This window comes from Marmota flaviventris, chromosome 3 (assembly GCF_047511675.1).
Source record: "Marmota flaviventris isolate mMarFla1 chromosome 3, mMarFla1.hap1, whole genome shotgun sequence".
Lineage (NCBI taxonomy): Eukaryota > Metazoa > Chordata > Mammalia > Rodentia > Sciuridae > Marmota > Marmota flaviventris.
Genome location: NC_092500.1, coordinates 108,450,797 through 108,475,423, shown reverse-complemented (window position 1 = coordinate 108,475,423; position 24,627 = coordinate 108,450,797).

The window sequence follows — 24,627 nt, the reverse complement described above, 5'->3', positions numbered from 1 at the left end:
TGCTTGTTGCTTAATTGTATTTCTTTTGTGTGTAAATTTCTATTTATATCTTTTCTTACACTCCCAGCCACTATTCTTGTTTGTCTTTTCATCAACTTTTGAGAAAAATGCAGTTTGGAAAGCTGCTTTCTCTTTGGTCAAAATAATTTACTTAAGGTTTTTGTTGACTGTGACATACAATAAATTACTTGGTACAAATGGGGGGAGATGGGGAAGAGATAACCCTAGTTTATATTGTTATCCTATTATTGGTGTTTATTCTATAGAGATGCAGCTCCTTGTAACTTAGAAAAATAACACTTATGATATTTAAAGAAGATTATTAAATATAAGCTTTAATAATTAAATGAATACATATATAAAGCCACTGTCATCTGGGTATGTTTCTCACTCATTTCTATGTTTTAGTTTACATTTTAATCCAGCATTTAAATGCAGGTTTCTAGCTGAATTCAATGGATATTATATATGCTGGACAAAATATATCACATTTTAAAATTTGCTTTTTGGTATAATTATTTATTATCACATGTCTTTTGACAAAAGTACAGATCTTTATTCCTACTCAGAAATAGATGTAAATGGAAAACCTAAAATCTACTAAACTGAAGCTACTCTTATAATCTGATGTCCAGTTCCAGAATAAATCTTATTGATTCAATTCTTGTCACTATAAAGATGTTAGAAATAAAACCAGATGCCTTCCTCGCCTGTATATTCCACTTTGTTTTTCATGAATATGAAATGTGTGAATTCACAAGTCAAATGCCTGCACCACTCTTTATTTTTCTTTCTTTTTAGTTCTTTAGATCATTTTGCAGCCACATAGAGAATATTATTCTTTCAAGATAGAGGAGTTGTGGCAGACGTTCTATAAGATGGCCCCTAATTATCTGTGCCTTTTGGTAGACATGCCTTGTGTAATCCCTATATCTGGATATATTCCCAAAGATTCATGTGTTGTGAGATTAGTCCCCTGTGTGGCAATGTTAAGATATGGTAAGACTTTTAAAATGTGGAGCCTTGTGGGATGTTTTTGAAGTGTATCACCCTTGGAAGATATTGATGCAGTTCTTTTGTGGGGTCCTGGTTAGTTTTCATCTGAGGATTATTATAAAAGAACAAGCCTAGCTCCTCTTCAGTCACTCTGGCTTCCTGTCATGCTGTGTAGTATCTTCTTCCATGTATTCTCAAGGGATCCCTCTTCAGAACCAAAAGTGTGAGCTAATTAAATCTCTTTTTCTTAAAAAAGTACCCATATCTTCAGGTATTTTGTAATAATATTGGGGGAAAAAAGTCTAGTTCCACTAATCCACTTCCCTTGAGTACAGGCCAGATCTTTGACTTGCTTCTGACAATAGAATAGGGCATTGATGATCAGATGACACATCTGTGATTGTAGCCCAACACTTAATAGTAGCCTGTCTCTATTGACTCATTCTCTTGCTGAATTTGATTAAATAATCTGTTATATGGACAGACCCACCTGACAAGGGATTGAAACTAACCAATAGCTACCAAGGACCTCCAGGAATTGAATCCTGCCAAAATCCATGTGACCATGAAAGCAGAATTTCCAGGTTGAACTCCTGATGAAATTCTAATGTGATATATACCTTGATCATAGCCCTGTGACAGGGCCAGAACCAGAGGACCCAGATAAACTCTGCCTGGACTCCTCATCCACAGAGATCATGGGATTAAAAATGTATTGCATTAAAGCTTTTGGGTCTGGAGGTTGATGCGTTGTGCAGCAATAGAAACTATGGCAATTTTGATAAATAAGCTAATACTGCTGTCTCTCTGATTCTTATAGGGTAACAAAGATTTGTAACACAAATATAAGAGTGTTTTGTTGAATTGCTTTGTAATGTAAGCCACTATGGGCTTTAAAAGGACAGGTCTTTGAAGATTCTGGGGAAACGTGCACACACACATGCACACACCACAACTCTTGGTTTCAGGACATAGTATAACAATTCTTTCTCCCTTGCTCTCCACCGGGAGAGTGCAATCAGAGCCTAAATTGAGTGCTTTCCTAAGGGTTCTCAATGCTGCTCTGTTCCCTCCATAACTATTTTAAACCTTTTCTAAAGACATCAAACGCTGACTCATGAATCTTAGTGCATCTCTGCAGATAGTCTTTGCTCTTATATAAAATAAGATCAAGACTTCTTTATAAGATATACATGCAACTTTCTTCTCTGTATAAGAATCTTTCATTACCTTCACATCATCTCCTTGTCTTCCCTTCCTTCCATTCAGCAAAGCTAAGCACCTCTTCTCCTGTCTACAAGCTCCAGCTTGCCTTTCTTATGGCCTGATGCATCACAATTCATTGTCTTTAATAATGAGCAGCTCATTCTTGTAACATCATTTTCCATCAACAAACATCACTTCCTTTTGATCATTCACTCCCAAATTATAACAAAACAAAAAGTAAATAGATAAACAACAACAAAACAAGACACTCTTAATTTGCTATGCATTTCAGTTGCCCAGAAAAACAAACAAATTTAAAAAAAAAACTCATTAGGTCATCAGAGCTATTTCTTAGAGAACTATAATTTGGAGGGCATAAGAATTTAAGAATAGATTTTAAAGCAAAATGCAAACATAAAGAATCTCTTCTCTAGCAAAAGTCTCTCACGTCTGTAGCTTCCATATGACCCTGGGATCCGTCTCTTGTTAGTGGACTTAAATGGTATAAAAACTGCGTCTTGGACAAAGAGCATTCCTGCTTGGTTTCCTTTGGCCACTAATTTCTGATGGTATGAAAGAAAGTCAGCATCTCTCTCTTTTCCTGAATGTCTTGAGAAAGAGTCTCAGTATGTATCATTCAGAGATATTTTTTGCCAGTCATTTATTTCACTAAAGAGTTAATTTTTTCATTAAGAGTTAATTATTTCACTAAAGTAGTTAATTTTTTCACCTACCACTGCCTCTTTAGTGCATTGCAATCTGGTTCCTGTGTGTTCTTCTAAAACCACCTTCCTAAGATTACTTATGGCCCACTAAATTATTATTATTATTTTTTACTTAAGTCTTACATATATGACGTTTAGCATTTGAAAATGTCCATCACCTGCTGTCTTTTAGAAAACACTGAGCTTTCTTCATTTTCATTTCTACCACTGATATCTATTTGGTTTCTTTTCTCACCTATTCTCACTGCAGGATTTCCATTCACAATATTATTCTATTTTATAGCTTTAACTGTGATACTCAAATAGATTGCCTCCACTTTTAACTTCACTCCTAAACTCTACATTGGGATTTCCAAATGTCCCACAGAAATCCCTGCATAGAAGTCCTGTCTCAGATGTGACAGTGCTCAGAAACAAACTCTTCATTGTTTCCACCACATCTGCTCTCTTCTAAGATTCCATTTCCCATTAGACGTTCTAGTTGTTCTCTATCCCTCTATACTCACAGATGGTTTCACCTACTTTAGATTTCCCCTACGCAATCTCAAATCTATTTCTTCCTTCTGATTTCCATTTCTGCCACCTTAGCTTTTCCAGGCTTTCCTGGACTCTTTATAGGAGTGTGTGATTGAACGCTTACATCTAGGCCACCAATCCTTGATCTGTGCTATCTTGTTTACATATTGTGGTCAGGTCAATTTTATTTTCTTTTCATATTTTTTTCCCAATATGTATTAGGTATTTCTACATATACCTCTCCACTATTTTGTTAACATCTTTTTCTTTTTTTTTTTTTTTTTTTGGTCCCAGGGATTGAGCCCAGGGATGCTTAACTATTGAGCCACGTCCCTAGCCATTTTTTTGTTTTTTAATTTTGAGACAGGGTCTCACCAAGTCACATAGAGCCTTACTAAGTTGCTGAGGCTGCCTTTGAAATTGCAATCCTCCTGCCCCAGCCTCCCAGGCTGTTGGGATTACAGTTGAATGCCACCACACCCAGCTTTCTGTTAACATCTTGATGACAAGAACCAAGTAATTTGGTTTTTCCTCTGTGTCTTTAATGCCTAAAATGTTTCTGAAACATAGTATGTTTCCCAAGCATCATTAGTTTTATATATTTGAAGACTGGATAGCTCTCCTTTGCTCAACAAAGTCATGTGTGGCTTCACCCAGGTTTGTTCATGTCTCCAAATCGCCCGTGTGTCAGAAATCACCATGCCTTTGATAAATTAGTTTCTTTCATCAGAAGGAGCTGGTTCTTTCTTGCTTCCTTGTCCTATATCTTTGTTGTCCTAAAATGTCAGTTTTGCACAATGACAGGTGACGGGTGTTGTAGTTCTGCTTTGGATTCCTATCTAACGTGTTAGTCTCTCCCTGACTTATGGTTAAAAAAAAAAAAAAAAACTACCACCCTATTTTTCTTTCAGGGTTATACTGGAAATAATTTTGAGGTATTAATATGAGTGTTCATAAATCATATTTTATAAATTAAATACTAGAATACAAATATCTGGCACAACTTTCAAAAGTTTCCATCTCAAGTTTCTAAGATTCCTTCCTGGGTTTCTCCGAGTGACTTCTCTCCTTCATAATCTCATCTAAAGTAAATAGGATGAGAGGTAAAAAGTATTACTTGAAAGTATTTTAGCCTAGTTGTATATCATAATTATTTGTGATCATATATTAATGTAGACCCAAGCAATATACTGTTTATCTTTGGGTATCACAGCAACTATGAAAATGGATCATGCCATTTGCCTCCTTAACAGTCCTCTGCATTAAAGAATAGCTTGCATATTACAGAAAAGGGACACATATTTATTAGTCTTTCATTTCTTTGAACTTGAAGTCTTTGCAACACTTCAATTTACCCCTAAAAGGAATAGCCCTAACACAATGTAATATAATCATGTAAATATGATTGTGGAGTATGCAAATTCAAAGTTGTGCTGTTAAAATATGAATCAATTCTAATTTTTAGGGACATAATACAAAATTATGCAAATGCCCTGAACATTTTTTTTTCTGAGAATCACAGAATTCAAAAAGTTGGCAGGCTGAATGAGTTGTGTTGACATTGTGACTGCCACATGGCAGTGCCACTTCAGCTGGTAAACAGATATCTGCCATCACTTGACAAGATTAATTTTTACAAATGCATATTTCAAATTAAGAATGGCCTGAAGAATCCCATACCTTAAATAGAATGCAACAATTTTGCATATAAATAATTTAAAAAATGCTACATAGAAGTTCTGCATACTCGGTAATCTGTGAAAAGTAAAAAAAAATTACTTGGATGGATATGGAGTGACTGAAAGAAAAGTCAGAAGCCAGTAGTGGGCGGAATAAAGGATGAACACATTTTGAACTGAATTAGCAGGGCAGAAACAATGGCAGGCGGAGCACTAGTGATGCTTCAAGAGGAAAGTGGGAGCATAGGGTGGCTCCGTCTTGACAGAGAGGGACCAAGTGGGACTAAAAACTAGGGCAATATTGGTCTTCACACCATTTCTATTTGATCTGCTTGGCTCCTAAATTTTTTTTTCTAGCCAAAAAAGACTAGAAACAGTAAGAATAGAGGCTCTGATTAGGGCTTAAGCTTACTCTCCTCATGACTTGGGATTAGGACATTCAACTGGCTGATGTATGCACTGAATCTTCCTCCTGTGTCAACTGAGGCTTTTCCTTGGCTCTGGTGTGGTTTCTATTTCCTTGTATGTTATGTACTAGATATCCTTCATTACTGCTTGCATAGATCTCTGCGCTTATTTGTTAGAGTCTGTAAACAAGTTAAGATGGCGCCTGGCATTTTGCGAGAGGGAGTGGTTTATGAAGTAACGCCAGGGAGCCATTTAGTGTGAAGATTCCTTATTGGTTGACTGCTGTATCTAGTTTATGTTAATTAAGATAAGCTGTGTGGAATGTGTATATACCCCTCAGGTCCTACAATAAACAGCTCCCACTCCTGCTGTATCAATGTACACAAGTTGCTCGTAACCCCCCCAGTTATTTTGCCCAGCCAGCGGGACTGTGGCACTTATTCATTATACAAACAGTGATTCTTTTTACAACTTAGTATGTTAGGATAGTTAGCTTCCAGACTTGAGCAAGAGAGGGGGTAATGGAAATTAAGGCTGTACCCTTGGGCAGCACCCAACTGGCCATTTCTTCACTTTCTTGCCATCAGACAGCTCTGTGTCAATCTGAAGAAAATGGACAAGGCTTTATGATGGAATTTTCCAACATGGCCAAATTGGCACACAGGAGGTATTCCAAGCCATGCTGGGAAATGGGAGTACCTGCTTCAAACACATAATACATGAGTAGAGAGGGTCTGCAAGGAAAGCAAAAAAGACAGAAGCAAAGTGCAGAAGCAAAATCAAAGCTGCTCCACCGAGCTGCCAGCTTTAATTACATCAATAGATTACATTAGGTCATTGGTATCATTGATACATATCGTTCATTGTATTCCTAGGCAGGTTACAGAGTTAGCAACATTATACAGCTTATTCCTCAGTTACATACTACTTTGTAATGTGCAATCTTAGGAGCTTTGTGTAGCTCTCAAGAAAGTCCATTGTACAAAGTTACTGTTATGTGGACAGGTTTAGGTGCAGTGAAACATTGCGGTTGTCTAATAATAGAATTCCTTTATTCCCAGGAGCTGAGTGTCTGAGATCAAGGTCGAGGTTAAGACTCTAGCACAGAGCCTCCTCATGCAGGACATTACCATGGCAGCTAGGTATTACACATGCATTAGTTATCTTACTACTTCCTGGGAGAAACTGCAGAATATTTCAAGTGTGGAAAACAAGGTGCCTATTAGCCCCTGGGAGTTTGCTCACCAGAGAAATGCTGCCTACTACATTTCCACAGCCATAATACTTACAAGGATTTACCCCTAAAAGGAATAGCCAGACCAAATGTAAAATCTCCATATGGGAGACCCCAGGAAGTTTCCATTCTTGAAGACACATGTTCTACACCAAGGTATCCTTCCATTCAGTAAATGAACACTTTATGCTTTATCTAACTGAGTCTCTGGACTGCAATATCTCTTTTGTAAAGACAAAGACCAAGGAGATCCCCACCATTGTCCCTTGATATTAGTGGGGGATTGGTTCTAGGACCCTTCCACATATAGATAATACAACCTGCACATGTTCAAGTCTCATATAAAATGATATAGTATTTCGTGTAACCTATGCACATTTTCCCATATACTTTTATCCATTTCAAGATTAATTGTAATATCTACTACAATGTAAGTCCTATGTAAATATCTGTTATACCACATTTTTTAAGGAATAATAACAAGAAAATGTACATTCTCAGTACAGATGCCATTTTTTTCCCAGACATTTTCCGTCTGCAGTTGGTTGAATCTGCTGATGCAAAGCCTGTACAGATGGAGGGCCAATTGTATTTTACATCAGACTTTGCCCTAAGCACTCCATCCAGAAATATTAGACACAATATTAGACCCACTCAATTTTTATACAGTATAGAATATGTAGAATAAGTAAACACATTTGTATGTGGGATGAGACACCTATTAATTGTGGTTGCTATCAGGCACCTCAAAGCTTTCTACTATGTTATAATTCTAAACATGGTTTGGTATATAGCTCTATAATTATTGTGTTCTTACAACCCAAGGTCTTGCATGACAATTTAAAATTCTAAAAATATATTGTGATTTTTATGAAAAAATACCTTCCTGACACTTCATATTATTCCTTCTACAAGTTAATGTGCACAGCCTGTGAATAACTGCAAAATAACTGTGATATTTCAGCTCCCCCAACTTCCTGGCTGGTTATTAGCATAATAATAAATTTTATAGTTAACTGAAATTTGTAATTATAAATGCATATTATCAATATTACCAGCTTGATTCTTGGGCTTAGTTTTGCATTGATTGAAACACTGCAGTTTTAAAATTAATTAGAAAGAGAGTTAATGGTCACTTAAGTTTTCCCACATGAGAGAAAGTATTGGAAAAAAGTATGCTTGGGCAATGTGTGACAATATATAACATTGTAAATGCTTTAATAGCGGTATAATGGATAGGGTTTATAAACATGAGAGTGATCCCTTGAAGATTTCTGTCTGCAATACAAAAGTATAAAATATCTAGAAAATCTACAAGATAATATATAGGCAAAGATAAAATGTGGTGGACAAAAGAGATTGAATCATGTGGTCTGGATATTAGATTTTTTTTCTTTTTGTCTAGAGAGTTGAATGAGTTACTTGGCTGCAAGTTAGGGTACCAAGACATGAAGTTGCAGGGGAAAGAGCCTTTGGAGAATTCTTAATTATTAACTGCATCTACATTTGTGTTTTACACAAGCCACAAATAAAAAAATTGGACTTTTAAAAAATAAATTAATTTTTGTCACTGGACTATACTTAAAAAGAGAGGGAGCGATAGTACTTCACACAGAACTTGAATCATGTGGGGCCCTGAAAAGTTTACAGTTTTCATAGATACACAGTGTGATTGGAAAGACTGTGGTCTAAATGTGTCTCCCCACACCCAAATTCCTGTGTTAAAAACTTTGTCTCTAGTGCAGCACTGAGGAGAGGAGTATCTCTTTAGGAAATGTTTGGTTATGAGGGTAATGTCCCCATAAACAGATTACTCCTAGTACAAAAGGGCATGGTGAAGAGAACTTGGCCTCAGTTTTTACCCTTCCATCCTTTCACCTTGTGAAAGCAAGGTGGTCTTCCTCTCCTTTGGATGCAGCATTAAGACACCATCTTGCATCTTTAAGTACAAAACAGCCCCAATCAGATAACTGAACCCTTCAATGTGCTGATCTTGAACTTTCTATCCTCCAGAACTATGAAAAATAAATTTATGTTCTTTATAAATTACTCCATCTCAGGTATTTTGTTATAGAAACTTGGAACTTACAATAGAAGTAACAAAGTAAGTCTGAAAGTGGAGAGAGAGGAGAAAGGAAATTTGGTGTTTGAGGAAACATTTTTAAGAAAGGACTGTTAAAGCAAATATATAAGAATACACAGGAGTATTTCTTTGATGGAAACTCTCCAAATTTCTTCCTGAAAGACCATGTAACAGTTTAAGAGTAAGATCTCTTGATCCAAGCTGTCTGGATATCCATCCTGCCTCTACTATATATTCCACATGTGGTTATTTGCATAATTTCTCTGAACTTAATTTCTCACTCTGCAAAAAGAGTAAATGAAATTATCTGCTTTATGGTTTTGTAAAAATTAATGTATTAACGTGTGTCTGACACATATAAGTAATATTCAGTTAACATTAATATAGCATGTAATAAAACGGGAGCAAATACCCTTACCCATAGTTTTGCTTTCTATGGTTTCGGTTACTTATAGTCAACTGAAGTCTGAAATAGTAAATGGAAAAAATTCCAGAAATAAACAATTTGTAAGTTTTATGTTGCATTCCATTCTAAGTAGCATGATGAAATATTGCACCATTTCCCCATTTCCCTTCATCTGGCCCAGGATGGAAATCATCATTTTGTCCAGTGTATCCATGCTGTATATGTTACCCATCAGTTTCTCAGTTAGTAGAGGTTTTGGTTATCAGATTGATTATCACAGTATCAAACTACTTGTGCTCAACTAATCCCTAATTTTACTTAATAACCGCCCCAAAGTACAAGAATAGTAAGGCTGGTAATTGGTTATGCCAAAAACTGTAAAATCGTTCCTTTCAGTAAAAATGGAAAGTTCTTGACTTTATATGCAAAGGGATAATATATACTAAAGTTATTAAGAGCTATAGTAAGAACAAATAAAAAAATAGCATGACATGTTTAGGGCCTGGTTATATTATCACCTGGACATAAGAAGGTCTACTACTTCTGTATAACTAGAATTTTATGTGTGGGTGGGAGATGAGACTGGAGTGGCAGAAAAGAACACAGCACAAAATGTGCTATATTCAAGCTAAGAAATTTGGATTTTATCTTAAAAATAATGGGAGTCACTGAAGTGTTTTGATTGGGAAGAGGTATTGAATTGTGTTCACCAAAAAAGATTTGTTGAGATCCTAATCTCAACTCAGAGTGACTCAGAGAGTTCTTACTGGATATAGGGTCATTGTTGATATAATTTGTCATGATGTGGCCCTAGTGGAGTAGGGTGGAACCTTACTTTGGTATGACTGATGTTCTCATGAAGTCAAAATGTATCCACGCAGTATATGTTATCCACTTAATAGGAACATTGGTGAAGACACAGAAAAATATGAAGATGAAGAGATGAAGGGAGATTGTTAAGTGAAGATGGAAGTAGGTTGAAGTAATGAACCTACAACCAGAGAAATACTGAGGATTTTCAGCAGTCACCAGAAATGGGGACAAAGACATAAAACAGACACTCACAGACCTCAGAAGGAAGCAAACCTGCTGACATTTTGAGTTCATATTTCTGGTTTCTACAACTGCAAGAGAATAAATTTCTGTTGTTTTAAGTTACCCCATTTGTGGCACTTTGTTGCTGAAACTTTAGCAATCTTTTATGTTACTAATGGATAGGGAAGTAGGATCCTGCTTTAGCTTTTAAAATATAATTCCAGTTTTAATCTCAGAAACAAGACTAAAAGAAGTGAAGCCAGTCCAGAGCATGTTAAAGGCTCAGTCTTGATCGCGTCTTTGCTTCTAGGAATTTCTAGCTTCCTGTTTCCCAGTTGAGTTTTACTGTTATGTCAAGGATTGCTCTCCTTTTTCTTCTTCTCCACTGTCTTTCCTAGGTCTCAGAGTTGATGTTGCCATCTTTAGCAAGGAAAAGCTGCTGGATTTAGTTCTCTGGAACCCAGCACTTCCTCCATTAGGGAAAACTAGAATGACTTGAACCTCATGACTGGTAGATCATATTAAAAGAAAGAACAATGTTTTAGAATCATTTAAACTTTAGGAAGCAAATAGCTTGAGCTAATCTACAGAATTGACTGAGGTGAATCCACAAAATTAAGGTAGACTAAAAGGCTATTCACTCTAGAGCTGCTTTAAGGAGCTGCAGAGATAAAACCTGGAAGTGTCTAGCTTTATTTTTCCTAAGGTTGTCCTTAATGCTACAGCCCTATGTGATTGGGTGAAAAAATTAATGGGCAAATGTGTGTAAGACTGAATTATGATTTACTTCTAAGGGATGTAGTAGCACTAGGCAAGAAAAGATGCTCTAGGAGGCTAATCCTCTCAGGGAACCATGATCTTGGAACCTGTAGTCATTGAAATGATGTTAGTGATAGAATTATTTATTTGGTTCAGAGAGCATGTAGCTAGTGTTTAGAGTATTCAAGACTTAAGCCAAATGTTTATTTGCACTTTTGTGGGCAATGCATATGGTTCTTCAATGAGTGAGTAGATAAAAGAGTGCCCCAAAACTGTTATCTAAATTAAAATCATGCAAACCATGTAACAATAAAGTCCCTTATGAAATAAATGGGATTGGGTGGGAGTATTATTTTTCTTACAAATTTCACTGAGTTATTCACTATTAATTTTTCAAATATAGCACAAATAGGCACAATTTCCTACAAGTTAATTGTTTTTGGAAAATACCTGTTAGCATCTCCCAGGACACAAATGTTCACAAATGTTCTATTAAATATTGCTTGGGATCTTTGATATTAAATCATAGATCATAGTCTTAAAAGGCAATCCATGCTCATTCCTCTGCTTCTAGAATGAGAATAAACAATTTAAGAATTAGAGAGATGTTGTATTGTCTAAATTGTCTTTAGATGAGAATAATCTCTATAAAGACCACCAGTGCCTACACTTCCATATATTTATTTTATGCTTATCATAGAGTATTACATTTAGAAAGAAGCCTTTGTTGAAATGAAGCCAAGACTTGCAAAGATCAGTCATAAATCCAAAGAGTTGGATTTATCAGAGATAATTAAACCTTAGAGTATAGGGAAGGAACCCCCAGGAAAAGGACATAAAGATATGGAACATGGTGTACTTCCCAGGAGAGAAGTTGTTAAAATTCCACAGCTTGTTCCTAACATTTACAATGGGCTCTTTACAAGTAATGTGTCTACATGGGATGATGTCTCTCGGGGGAGGGGTTTTCCAAAATGGAAAGGAGACAGTGGATGAGAATGAAGTGAATCCCTAAATAGTTTTCTTTGTGAAAAATCCTGCCCCCAAAAGGTATATAAATGCTTCTAAATTCCAGAGGACAACAATCTTATAAAAAAAAGTACTACCATTTGCACTGAATCCCTGACATCTCATCAGAGCAACTTAGGTGGAGAAACAGTGGCTTAAACAGACTCCTTTGAGAATCGCATCTTCCTTCAGGTCCGACCAAATTCTGTGCCTTCATTTATTTACACTTCTGATTTCATGAAGCTCAGCATTTAATATCTTTCAATACTAGAATGTTTGACAGAGTTTCTCTGTCATTCCCCTTCATGTTTCTCTTTGTATTTTCAGCTCCAACAGGTGCAGATTTGCCAAAACGAATGTTAATTGCCTATTTACTGTCTCCCGGCTTGTTCAATTTACTCACAGATCATTTCCTATTCAGAGCCCTGCAGCAGTTTGTCTCTCATTTACTTCTCTAATTGGTTCAGGTTCTTAGAAAACCACACTTAAAAAAAAAAGAAAAACCTATCCTCCCATAACTTCACCTTTGTCCACAAAAGCCCCTGCCATTGTCAGAGCTAAGCTAGTCTTATTAAGAGGCAGACAGCAAGAAGCTACAGGAGGAAAAAGATCTGTAGGCTGAATTTTCCTTGTAGCACATCATTAAGAAACTAGGAAGCGAGGTCTTTGCAGATACATCTTTCAATAAGCTTAATTCGACCTTCTTAATTTCTCACCCATTCAAGGGTTTTCCAGAAGTTCATCCCTTCTACTTAGCACTTCCTTACATTTTAGTTCCATCTCACTGATCTCATCACTCTGAATCTCTCATTCCATTTGTTCTTATGGTTAAGCAAAGGAAGAGAGAGAAGCAGAAAGCCAATTTTGGGGCTCATCTTCAGAGACTGCTTGAAAGGTTTGATCAGCTGGATCTGAGAGATGAGAGAAAAAGTGATATTGGGAACATGGGTGTGATCCAGATCACCTACCTGTTGTTTTTAGTCAGTAATTCAGACCTGATTTAAGACTTCAGTTTTTCTTTTCAGACTCTCTCTCTCTCTCTCTCTCTCTCTCTCTCTCTCTCTCTCTCTCTGTGTGTGTGTGTGTGTGTGTGTTTAGGTCTTTCTGATTAGCTGACCTGAATAGTGAGTCAGAGACCAAGCAATTTGGCAGCATGTGTAGTATTAACAAACCAACCTGGAAAATTGAGGAAAGGTTACGATAGTTCTTTCCTAGGAATTTCTATTTTCAGACATAACAGCTCTGTGTAGAGAATAGATGCATACCTAGAACCTGCACAATTATTATGCCCTTCACACATGTGAGCCTCACAGAGGCAGCTGGGGGATAAGACTAGAGAAAGGCCATCACCATGGAATCTGGTTCCATTGGAGCAGTGCATCTGAGAATATGTTGGCTGAGAGCAGGGAAGGAAATAGCTTAAGAAGTATAGAAAGGCACTTCTTCCAGTTGTGCAGTACAATATGGTAGCCATTAGCCTCACAAGGGTATTTAAATTTAAGTTATACTGATTAAGATGAACTACAATGAAAATTCAGTTTCTGAATATTTAAAGTGTTCAACAGCTATAAGTTGCTATTGGTTACTGTTTTGGGCAGTGCAGGTAAGATTAATTCCCACATTGCAGAAAGGTTATTGAACACACCAGTGGACAATCAAAACACCTATGATACCTCTGTTCTCAGATAAAGAATTCTGTTCTTTTCATGCTGGAAGCAGTCATATCAGAAGTAATAACTGACTTCCTCTGGGTGGAATCTCTTGTTTTTTGAAGTACCTCCTCTCACCATTGAATTGAAGTACTTAAAGTAGGAGTGGTAGTTCTTACTAATTGCAGGTATGGAAAGAGTAGGTCACAGAGGCATCTTCAAGTACAAAGGAATACAATGGTCTCCTTGTCATCAAGGACTTTATTTTTCATAATTTTAAGGCTTAGAGAAATATATATTGCTGACCTATGATATGCTTATGAGAAATCATTTTACTCTGTAGTTTAGTAAGACAAAACACCTGTGTCATAGTGTATTTTAACAGCTTTATTGAGCATAATTAATATAGAAATTAATATATTTAATATATACAATTTAATGAGTTTGGACATATGCATACATTCTTAACACCATCACCTCTCCATATTCATCACCTCCAAAAGTTTCTTTGTGTCCTTCTTTGATTTTGTATTGTCTTTTTTTGTAATAATGATACTTAACATTAGACCTCCCCTCTTAACAAATTCGTAAACACACAATACAATGTTGTTGATGAAGGCACCAAGCTGTACAGTAGATCTTTAGAGTGTATTCATCTTTCATAAATAAAACATATATAAATGGAACAATAACTCTCCTATCCTCCGCCCCTCACTTCTGTTAACCTCCCCACTCTTCTCTGCTTCTCTGTATTTGATTATTTTAGGTGCATTATAAAAGCAGAATCAATTTTCTATGACTGGTTTAATTGACTTAATATATTTTCCTCTAGGTTTATCTATGTTGTCACAAATGGCAGGATTTCTTTGATTTTCAAGGCTTAAGAATACAGTATATACCATATTCTTTTTGGAAAAACTTCTAAATCCATTTTATAATGATAGCCTTGCCCTGATACCAAACCCAGGTAAAGACTACTGAACAACAAAAAGTCCAAACTATAGGGCAATACCCTGTACAAACACAGATAGAAAAAGTTTCAAAAAATACTAGCAAACCAAACTCAATAACATCATAAAAAAAAAAAAAAACTCTCATCCCATGTACAAGTGAAATTGATTCCTGGATACAAAGATATACAAAAATCAACATAATGTACCACATTAAGAGAAAGACAGATAAAAGTTATACAAGTGGTCATTTCAATAGATGCATAAAAATCATTTAATAAAATTCAACACTTTTAATGCTAAAACTCCCAATGAACTAGATATAGAAAAAAACTTAACATAATAAACCAAAAATGAAAAACTCACAGCTAATATCACACTCAACAGTGAAAAAATGAGAGCTTTTGTCTAAGATCAGAAACAAGTCAAGGTTGCCCATTTTTTACTCTATTCAACATTGTACTAGACAATGCTTAAGAAAAAGAAATAGGAACCATCCAAATAGGAAACAAAGAAGTAAAATTATCTGTTTACAGATAACAGTATCTTATATGCAGAAAACCTTAAAGACTATGAAAAAAACTGTTATAACTTATAAATTCAAGAAAATTGCAGGATTTTAAAAAATGCAAAATTTGGTTGAATTTATATATACTAATAAGTAATTATTCAAAATTATCTATGGAAGCAGAAAAAAACATATTTGCAAAACATATGTCTGATAAGGGACCAACATTTAAAATATACAAGAAACCCCTACCACTCAAGAGTAAAACACCACATAACTCAATTTAAAAAATGGACAGAGAACCTAATAAAACATTTCTTAAAAGAAGACATACAAATGGTCAACAGATATTTAAAAACATGTTCAACTTTATTAATCGTCAGGAAAATTCAAATTAAAACCACAATGAAATACCACTTCACACTTGTTAGAATAATGTTTAAAGTAAAAGATAACAGGTATTGGCAAGAATTTGGAGAAACTAGAACTCTTGTATGCCATTTGTGAGAATATAGATTGATTATTATGGAAAATAGTATGGAGTGTCCTCAAAAACTAGAACTACCATCTGATGCAGCAATCCAGCTTCTGAATACATATCTAAAATAATTAAAACCAGAGTCTCCAAGAGACATCTGGACTCCCATGTTCATTGAAGTATCATTTACAATACCCACATTTTGGATATAACCCAAATTCCATAGCACATTTTGCACTTAGAATACACAGATATAAATATGACCATGTTTTACCTTTTTGCCCACTTTCTTAGTAAGGTTAGAGTAGCACACATAATGCTTACATAAACACTGCAGTTTATTCCATCATCTCTCTTTCAGGAGTTCTTTTAAGAATCCTTTCCAAGACTTCTCATTTTCTACTGTGCTATTTGTTCTTAATCCGTTATGTGTAAGTATTGGGCTTAGTTTTTGACTGGTCTGCCTGGAAAAAAAAAAAAAAAAAAAGAATCCAAATACTTAACATCAGAAAATAAAACAAATTAAGCTTCTTGAAAACAGGCCATAAGCATTTCAGTGAAAAAGATTGTTGCTCCTGGTTTCTTACCTCTTCTGAGAGTTTTGATTTGCCTCATTCTGCTTTGCGGTGTGCCATAGATCACTTAGATCAGAGATCAGATTATGTATGTAGGCCTATAAATAAAATGTTAAACAGTAACTTTAAGTGCATATTTGGGAAAAGTGAAGTATATAAATATTATCTTATAATGATCTCAATTTTTTAAGAGTCATAAATGTCTGGAAAGATAGGCTACAAAATTAACAATGGTTATCTCTGGGTGAACAAATTCTAGACCATGTAAGTGTTTTTCTTAATTTTATCCTATTTTGCATTAAAAACACTTATGGAAATATCATTTGAAGCATCATTTATAAAGACTCTGAGTGTGCTGTAAGAATTATTTTCATTTTTGTTCCTTCTAATTTATATCAGCAAACCAATATAATTTTACATAATTGTATTTGCAGTCTACCTACAATTTTGCTTTTTGTTTTATTTGAAGAAAGAGATGAGTAGATTCTAAGTGAGAAACATGAACTGTATGTCAAAAAAAGAAGAAAAACCCATAAATATAGGTTGGAGACCTTCGAGTCTAGAGAGGAAACATGGATATGCAAAACAATAAACATGATTCAACTTGATAAATGTTAGACTAGAAAGACAAAGTTCTGTGAAATAGAGGGGAACAAAATTGGACAAGGCAGAAAAATCTTCATGAACAAATGACATTCAGATTTGCTGAGAATTCCACATCATTATACTGATTAACTTTTCACAGATTTATTATATTTTTATTGATTGAAAATCCAGATTTTATTTAACTGTCTAATTATACCCATAATAATGTCCATTTCTTGGTTACTTGCATGCTTTCACTATCTTAGCACTGCCATGATCAAACTTAGTTAAAAAAATGTTACCTCTAGGAATTCAGCTGAAAGGAATTGTTTAAATTTAGGGAAAAAATGCAATACCTACACTGATTATACACATTTGTATGACTGCTGATATATATCACCTTATTATTATTACCTCTTATTATAATTATATAGATCCTAATGTCTGTATTTACTTTGTGTTTTTTATTTAATTTTATTTTTTTATTAGCTACACATGACATTACAATGATCTTGGCAATTCTAACATTTAAATCATTGGGGTATAATTTCTCATTTTTCTAATTGTACAGATTGCAGAATCACACCGATCATAGAGTCACGTTGTATTTACTTTGATCTTTGCTTTCTCCTTTGATGTTTTTACCTTTTGGTCTTTTTGACCTTGGTAATTTCTTCTCTGCTTTTCTGCTCTATCCTGTGACCTAGACAGTGTGGGTGGGTACTTTGACTGAAGACGAGGTATTTGAATCCGTAGTGAGAACCGCTTTCAAGAGAACTGCCCTGGACTATTCTTAGTGGTCTTTGACTTCTGTAATGATAAATGAGGCTTGAATTGCTTTTCAGTTAAAATAAAACCAGTTTATATATGCTGACTATTTTTGAGCCGTGAAAGCCATAACAAACCAAAGAACAAAAAATCTTTAAAATATAGATTATATATATATATAAAACAGTAATATCCTTAATATATGTTTGTCAGCTTTTCATAATGGTGAACAAAACACCTGATAAAATTAACTTAGAAAAGGAAAGATTTATTTTGGCTCACAGCCTCACAAGTTGCAGTTCATGGTCAACCAGCTCCCTTGGTTTGGGCTTGATGTGAAGCAGATCATCATTCTGGAAGGGCACAGCAGAGGAAAACTGTGCAACTCATGGCAGCCAGGAGAGAGAGAGAGAGAGAGAGAGAGAGAGAGAGAGAGAGAGAGAGAGAGAGAGAAACAGAGACAGAGACAGACAGACACACAGACAGACAGAGAGAGAAGGGTTAGGGACAAGAACTATCCTTCCAGGTCACATCTTTAATAACCTACTTTCTCCAATCATGTCCTACCTCCCACAGTTTCTACCACCTCCCAGTAGCCCATTCCAATTATCTGGATTAATCCACTGATGAGGACAGAGCCCTCGTAATTCCATTGCTTTGAAAAGACCTACCATTGAATATTGATGCATTGGGGACCAAGCCCTTAGGAGACATTCCAGACAAAATGGAATGGAATATAAACACTCCAAAAAATTTATATGAAAATGACAGATAATTCTAGTTAAAAATGAACAATGGCTCTGTAAACATTTCCTAGAATAAGAATTACAATCAAATAATAAGCATATGAAAAAATTTTGCATGAAACCAGAGAAATATGGTTAAGGCAGTGAGATATCATTCTTTATCCTGTCGGAAATGATTACTATGCAGCGTTGTCAAGGGTGGGAAGGAAAGGCACTCCACAGTGTTAGTGGACATATACTAACATTTAGAAGGCAATTTGTTAGTAATTATAAGCATTTAAAATATTGTATCAGGAAGCATACAGCAAACTGTATTCTGATTTCCTGGATCTTAAAAACTGTAGTCATTGAAAACCATGAGGACTTATTTTTTTATAAGCCACATCCCCAAACTTTTAAAAAAATTGTTAGTCTGAGACAGGGTCTCGCTAAATTGCTGAGGCTGGCTTTGAACTTGCAATCCTCCAGCCTCAGCTTCTTGAGTAACTGGGATTACCCAGCAGTTATTTTTATCTCACTGCATTATATATTCATTAGAGATCAATTGGCACAGAGTTGATGAAGCAGCCTAAGGGGCACCTGGGGCAAGGGAAAAGACAAAAAGCTCACTCTGATAATCTAGGATAATCTCATCATCTCAAGATTCAAAATTTAATCCTATTTACAAAGATCTTCTGCTATGTAAGGTAACATAGTCTCAGGTTTCAGGGGTTAGGATGTAGACATCTTGGGGAGTCATTGTTCAATCTATCACAAAGAGAATAATAGCATTTTTGTACATACATACAGACATACACACTCATACAAGTGTAAACACAATATTAATATGGGTGCATAATAAAAGTTCTGTAGAGCTACGTCAAAAATTAGTATCATAGTTATCTCTAGGAGACAGGAGTAGAAATATGTTGAAAGTGGAAGATAAGTGCATATTTTGTTTGTGTATTTTTATACTCTTTTATTCTTTACTATTCTACTATTTTAATACTTAAAGGGAAATCAGTAAAGTTAAACATGTAACTCACATGCAATTAAATATGTTACAATTTTGTTTATTGTTTTGATCCAAATAAAATAATGAAACACTCCTAGAAATTTCAAATTTTATATTTTTTATTAAAAATTGGTTATATTTTAGAGCTCTTAATAATGATTAATTATAGTTATGTGAGCTATTTCAATAATTTGGCCATTTTCTTTTTAGTAGTTTGGGCACTTTGTGGACATTAGTTCAGACATTTTAAATTTAGAGCAGAAACAAGGCACTTAGGTATCTGTCCATTTATTTATTTATTTTTGTGAATCAAGATTCTCTTTTGGAGTTCAATAGCAAGTATAAATTCTCTCCCCAGGGGGGAAAATAGACTTCAAACTTCACATGATTATCATAGAATTTTAGGTGTTCCTGGTACCCATTAATTTCAGTTTAAGAACACATTTTCCTAAAGGCATTTGCCCCCAAAATATCTATGATATTTATTGGTAAGGAAAGATTTATCCATAATGAGGCTCTTGGGTCCGGGTTTTATCTAGAACTCCATTGTACCATACAGTAGAAACTAACCACATGTGTCTATTTGAATTTAAATTGAAATTAATTAATCACATTTTCATGAATTGGAATAATTAATATTGTTAAAATGTCCATACAAACCAAAGCAATGAACACATTCTATGTATAATCCCTATTAAAATCCCAATAGTGTTTTTTTAATAGAAATAGCAAAAGCAATCTAAAACTCATGTAAAACCACAAAGACTCTGAATAAAAGCCAAAACAACCTTAAGACAGAAAAACAAAGCTGGAGGCATCAAAATTCCTGATTTCAAATTATAATACAAATTTGTAGTAATTGAAACAGTATTATACTGGCATAAAAATAGACACAACCACAGAACAGAATAGAGATCCCAGAATTAAACCCATGCAAATATATAGTCAATGAATCTTCAAAAATGGTGCCAAAAACACATAGTGGGGAAAGGAGTCTCTTTAATAAGCAGAGTGAGGAAAACTGAATATTTACAGACAGGAAAATTATATTAGACATTTTTTTCTCTTACACCATATACAAGAAGTCAATTCAAATGTTTTAAATACTTAACATAAGACCTGACACTATCTAGAAGAAAACCAGAGAAAAATCTCTTTGAATTGTCTTAGCAGTGATTTTTGTTTGTTTTTGCTATAAACTTCAAAGCACAGGAAAACAAAAACAAAACAAAAAAATAAATAAACAAGTAGTGTATTAAACTAAAAGTCTCTGATAAAAGAAACAATCGAATATAAAGGCAATATATGGAATAGAAGAAAATATTTGCAAAATATATATATCTGCTAATATTAGCATACAAAATATACAATGAACTCATACAACTCAAAGACAAGGAAAAAAACCCAAATAACACAAATAAAAATGGGCAAATGACATGAAGAAACATTTTGCAAAAGAAGACTTATGAATGGCATATGAATGAACAGGTATATCAAAGACCATAAGGGAAATTTATTTTTTTTTTATTTTATTTTATTTATTTATTTTTTTTTTAATTTTTTATTGTTGGCTGTTCAAAACATTACATAGTTCTTGATATATCATATTTCACAATTTGATTCAAGTGGGTTATGAGCTCCCATTTTTACCCCATATACAGATTGCAGAATCACATCAGTTACACATCCATTGATTTACATATTGCCATACTAGTGTCTGTTGTATTCTGCTGCCTTTCCTATCCTCTACTATCACCCCTCCCCTCCCCTCCCCTCCCCTCTTCTCTCTCTGCCCCCCTACTGACATTCGTTTGTCCCCCCATAAGGGAAATTTAAATCAAAACCACAATGAGACACCACCCACTCTTGTTAGGATGGCTATTATTAAGCAAACAAAAGACAATAGGTGCTAGTAAGTTTGTGTAGAAAATGGTATCCTTCAGTACTGTATGTGGGATTCTAAATGGGTAAAACCATTATGGAAAACAGTATGGAGATTCCTCACACAGTTAAAAAATAAAATTACCATAAAATCCAGTAATCTTACTTCTCGCTATATACAAAATAACAAAAATCAGGATCTTGAAGAGACATCTGCATTCCAATGTTCACTATGGTATTATTCCCAACAGAGAAACAATCTAAATTTTCATTGATGGATGAGTGGATAAATAAATTGTGGTATATACACACATGGCATATTATTCAGCATTAAATATATTCAATCATTTATGACAATAGGGATGAACCTAGAGGATATTATGCTGGATGAAATAAGCCAGGCACACACAAATATGTTATGATCTCACTTATATACAGATTCTGTAACAAAGTCATTGAAGCAGAGAGTATAATAATGGTTGCCAGCCCTGGGCGAAAGAGAAAATAGGAACTGTTGATAGAAGGGTAGAAAGTTTTCAGTTATGCAAGGCAATTAATTTCTAGAGATATATTATACAAGTCAGGTGCGGTGGCACACACCTATAATCCCAATGACTCAGGAGACTGAGGCAGGAGGATTCCAAGTTTGACGCCATCTTCAGCAACATAAGACTCTTTCTGAAGATAAAATTCAAAAAGGGCTGGAGATGTAGCTCAGTGGTAGAGCACCCTTGGGTTTAATCCCCAGAACCACATAGAAAAACAAATAAACAAACAAACAAACAAAAGTCAGGAGATATACTATGCAGCATAGTGACCACGGCTAAAACTGAATTGTGTGTGTAAAATTGCTAATAGGGTAGAACTTATGTTGTGTTCTAATAATAATGATAAGAAGAATAAGAATAAAAGGGGTAGGAGAAAACTTTTGGAGGTGATATGCTATGTCCTTTGATGGTGGTGATGGCTTCATGGGTTATCCTTATCCTGAAACTCACTGAGACGTACAACTTAAATATGAGCAACTTTTTATATGTCAATCACATCTCAGTAAAGTGTTTAGTTTTTTTTTTAATATCAATTAATTTAATCACAGCACATATTGCATCCTCTGTAACAACATGCGGCTAGGGGCTCCTATATTAGACAACAAAAATATAGAGTACTTCCATCACTACAGAGAGTTTCATCAGACAGCACTGTTCCAGTTCATGCACTCCAGGCTTCAAAGGGAATGAAGATAAAATTCAGATTAAATGATTTTAAGTAGTAAATTATTTAGAAAGAAGTAATATTTCTTAGGCTGTAGGCACTGTAATGTTGGTTATCTTATTTATTCCTTATAATATTTGTGTAGGAATGATATGAACTTCATTTTACAGATGAAGGCACCAAGGAATAGACAGTTTGAATTTAGGTGGCTAACTTTGGCATAACCTGTGCTTCAAACAAACCTTGACCATGCCTAGTAAGCATTTGTACCTGCTATAAGCTGCCTTTCCTGTTCCAATGCTTCAGGCTCACACATCCCTGGACAATGTAGTTTTAAAGCTTTCCACTCTCAAAGGTCTCATATTCATTTGTTATGCATAGAGTAAGTTTTTTTTCTGACTTGTTTAGTTATGTGTTTGTATCCACAGTAATGAAACACGTTGCCTGAAGCCTTTCCTAAAGATAGCCAATGTTCAACAACTTTAAACTTACTCCTGTGAAGCAGAGTTAGTGTTGGAAAAGATATCTCTCTATTCTGTCTGCCAGTGGTACACCATTGTTTCAGCCTCTTGACTAAGCCATTGTTTGGAATTTGAAATGATGCTACTGAGTATTTCCAAAAGAAAAATACATACAAAAAGCTCTCTTTAAAATCACCAATGGCATAAGAGTAGTTTTAGATTATTGTGTATGCTTGGAATTCTCTTAAAGATGACTTCCAATAGTACCTAGAATAATTTAAACCCATTCTCTTTTTCTAAAATGTCTCTTTATAAGAGTTGTGTTCCAATAATAATGATAAGAAGAATAGGAATAACACACACACACACACACACATTCACACACACATATCTATCTATATAGATAGACTAAATAGTCATGCATCTGTATATATATCTCTATTTATCGATAGATAGACAGATAGATAGATAGATATAGATATACATTGCACAGTCATGCAAAGTATTCAGTAAATCAAGGCCATAGGAAGGACTGAAACCTAGCCCTGCTCAGCCCACACCAGCTAGGTCTGGATTTGTTCTGAGAAAAGTTGACTTTTTCTAATATGTGCAGAGATGCCATTGGCTTGCCAAGCCAGATTCTCATGGGAACTTCTTCAGTCAGAAGTAGTTCACACAGAGGGAAAGGCTTCTCTGATTCCCTTAAAGGTATCCTGGATGTAGCTTAAAATTCTTTTGAATGATAGTTTATCATGATTCTTAAGGAAAATAAAGTAGGAAATATTAAAACTCATCATAGAATGTGAATGACTTGCTATGTAGTACTGACGAAAAGAACATTTTGAATGCTGATGCCCAAAACAGTTCATAAAAAGTGAAATAAATTCTAGAGAACGGAACTCTCTAGGTCAATTCGTTTGTTTATTCAGTAATTCATTTTGAAGAAAAGCCACTGTTTAAAAGGACAGTACTTTTCAGAACCCTCTAGGGGTCATCTAGGTAGAAGTGTGGTTGGGAGAAAGTGGGGCCATGCAGGTTTCAAGTGCCCCAAACCTATTCTATAAACAGAGCAGCTCAGAGTTAATCCATTTCACATAAGGAGCTTCTAGCATTAGAATAAACCTTCACAGTTAAATTACATTTGAAAACAACTACCTTAGAAAGTTGATAATGGCTATGCTCTTTGAGTATTCACCACATAATAGACATACACAAGTATTATCAACAGAATCTTTGCAACAGCCCCATGTAGTCTTATAATTCTCTCTCTGTATATCAAGCAGCTTAGAAAGGTTAAGTCATTTCCTTAATATCACCCAGTTGGCAAATGTAGGACTGAAATTTTAATAAAGATCTGACTTTCCTTGAAAGTATTACTGTCAACAAATTCTATATAATATTTAAGCTTGATTGCAATTAAAAGATACTAAAAATATCTTCTTTAAAATATAAAACAACAAAGGGTATAGCTCTCAGTAGTAAAGTACTTCCCTAGTATGTGAGAAGCCCTGGATTCTATCTCCCGTATCAAACACACATACACACACACACACACTAAAACTTTTATTAAAAAGTCATTAATATACATCTTGATATTAATATACTTTCAACTAATATGCTTATAGGGGGATTTATTTACAGTATTACATGATAGTTATTAACCTGTATTTGTCTGTCACATCACCCAAAAACTTGACCCTCAATTCCCATACAAAAGTTCAATAATTATGAAACTGTTTTCTTTCACAAGTACACATTTTTTTGA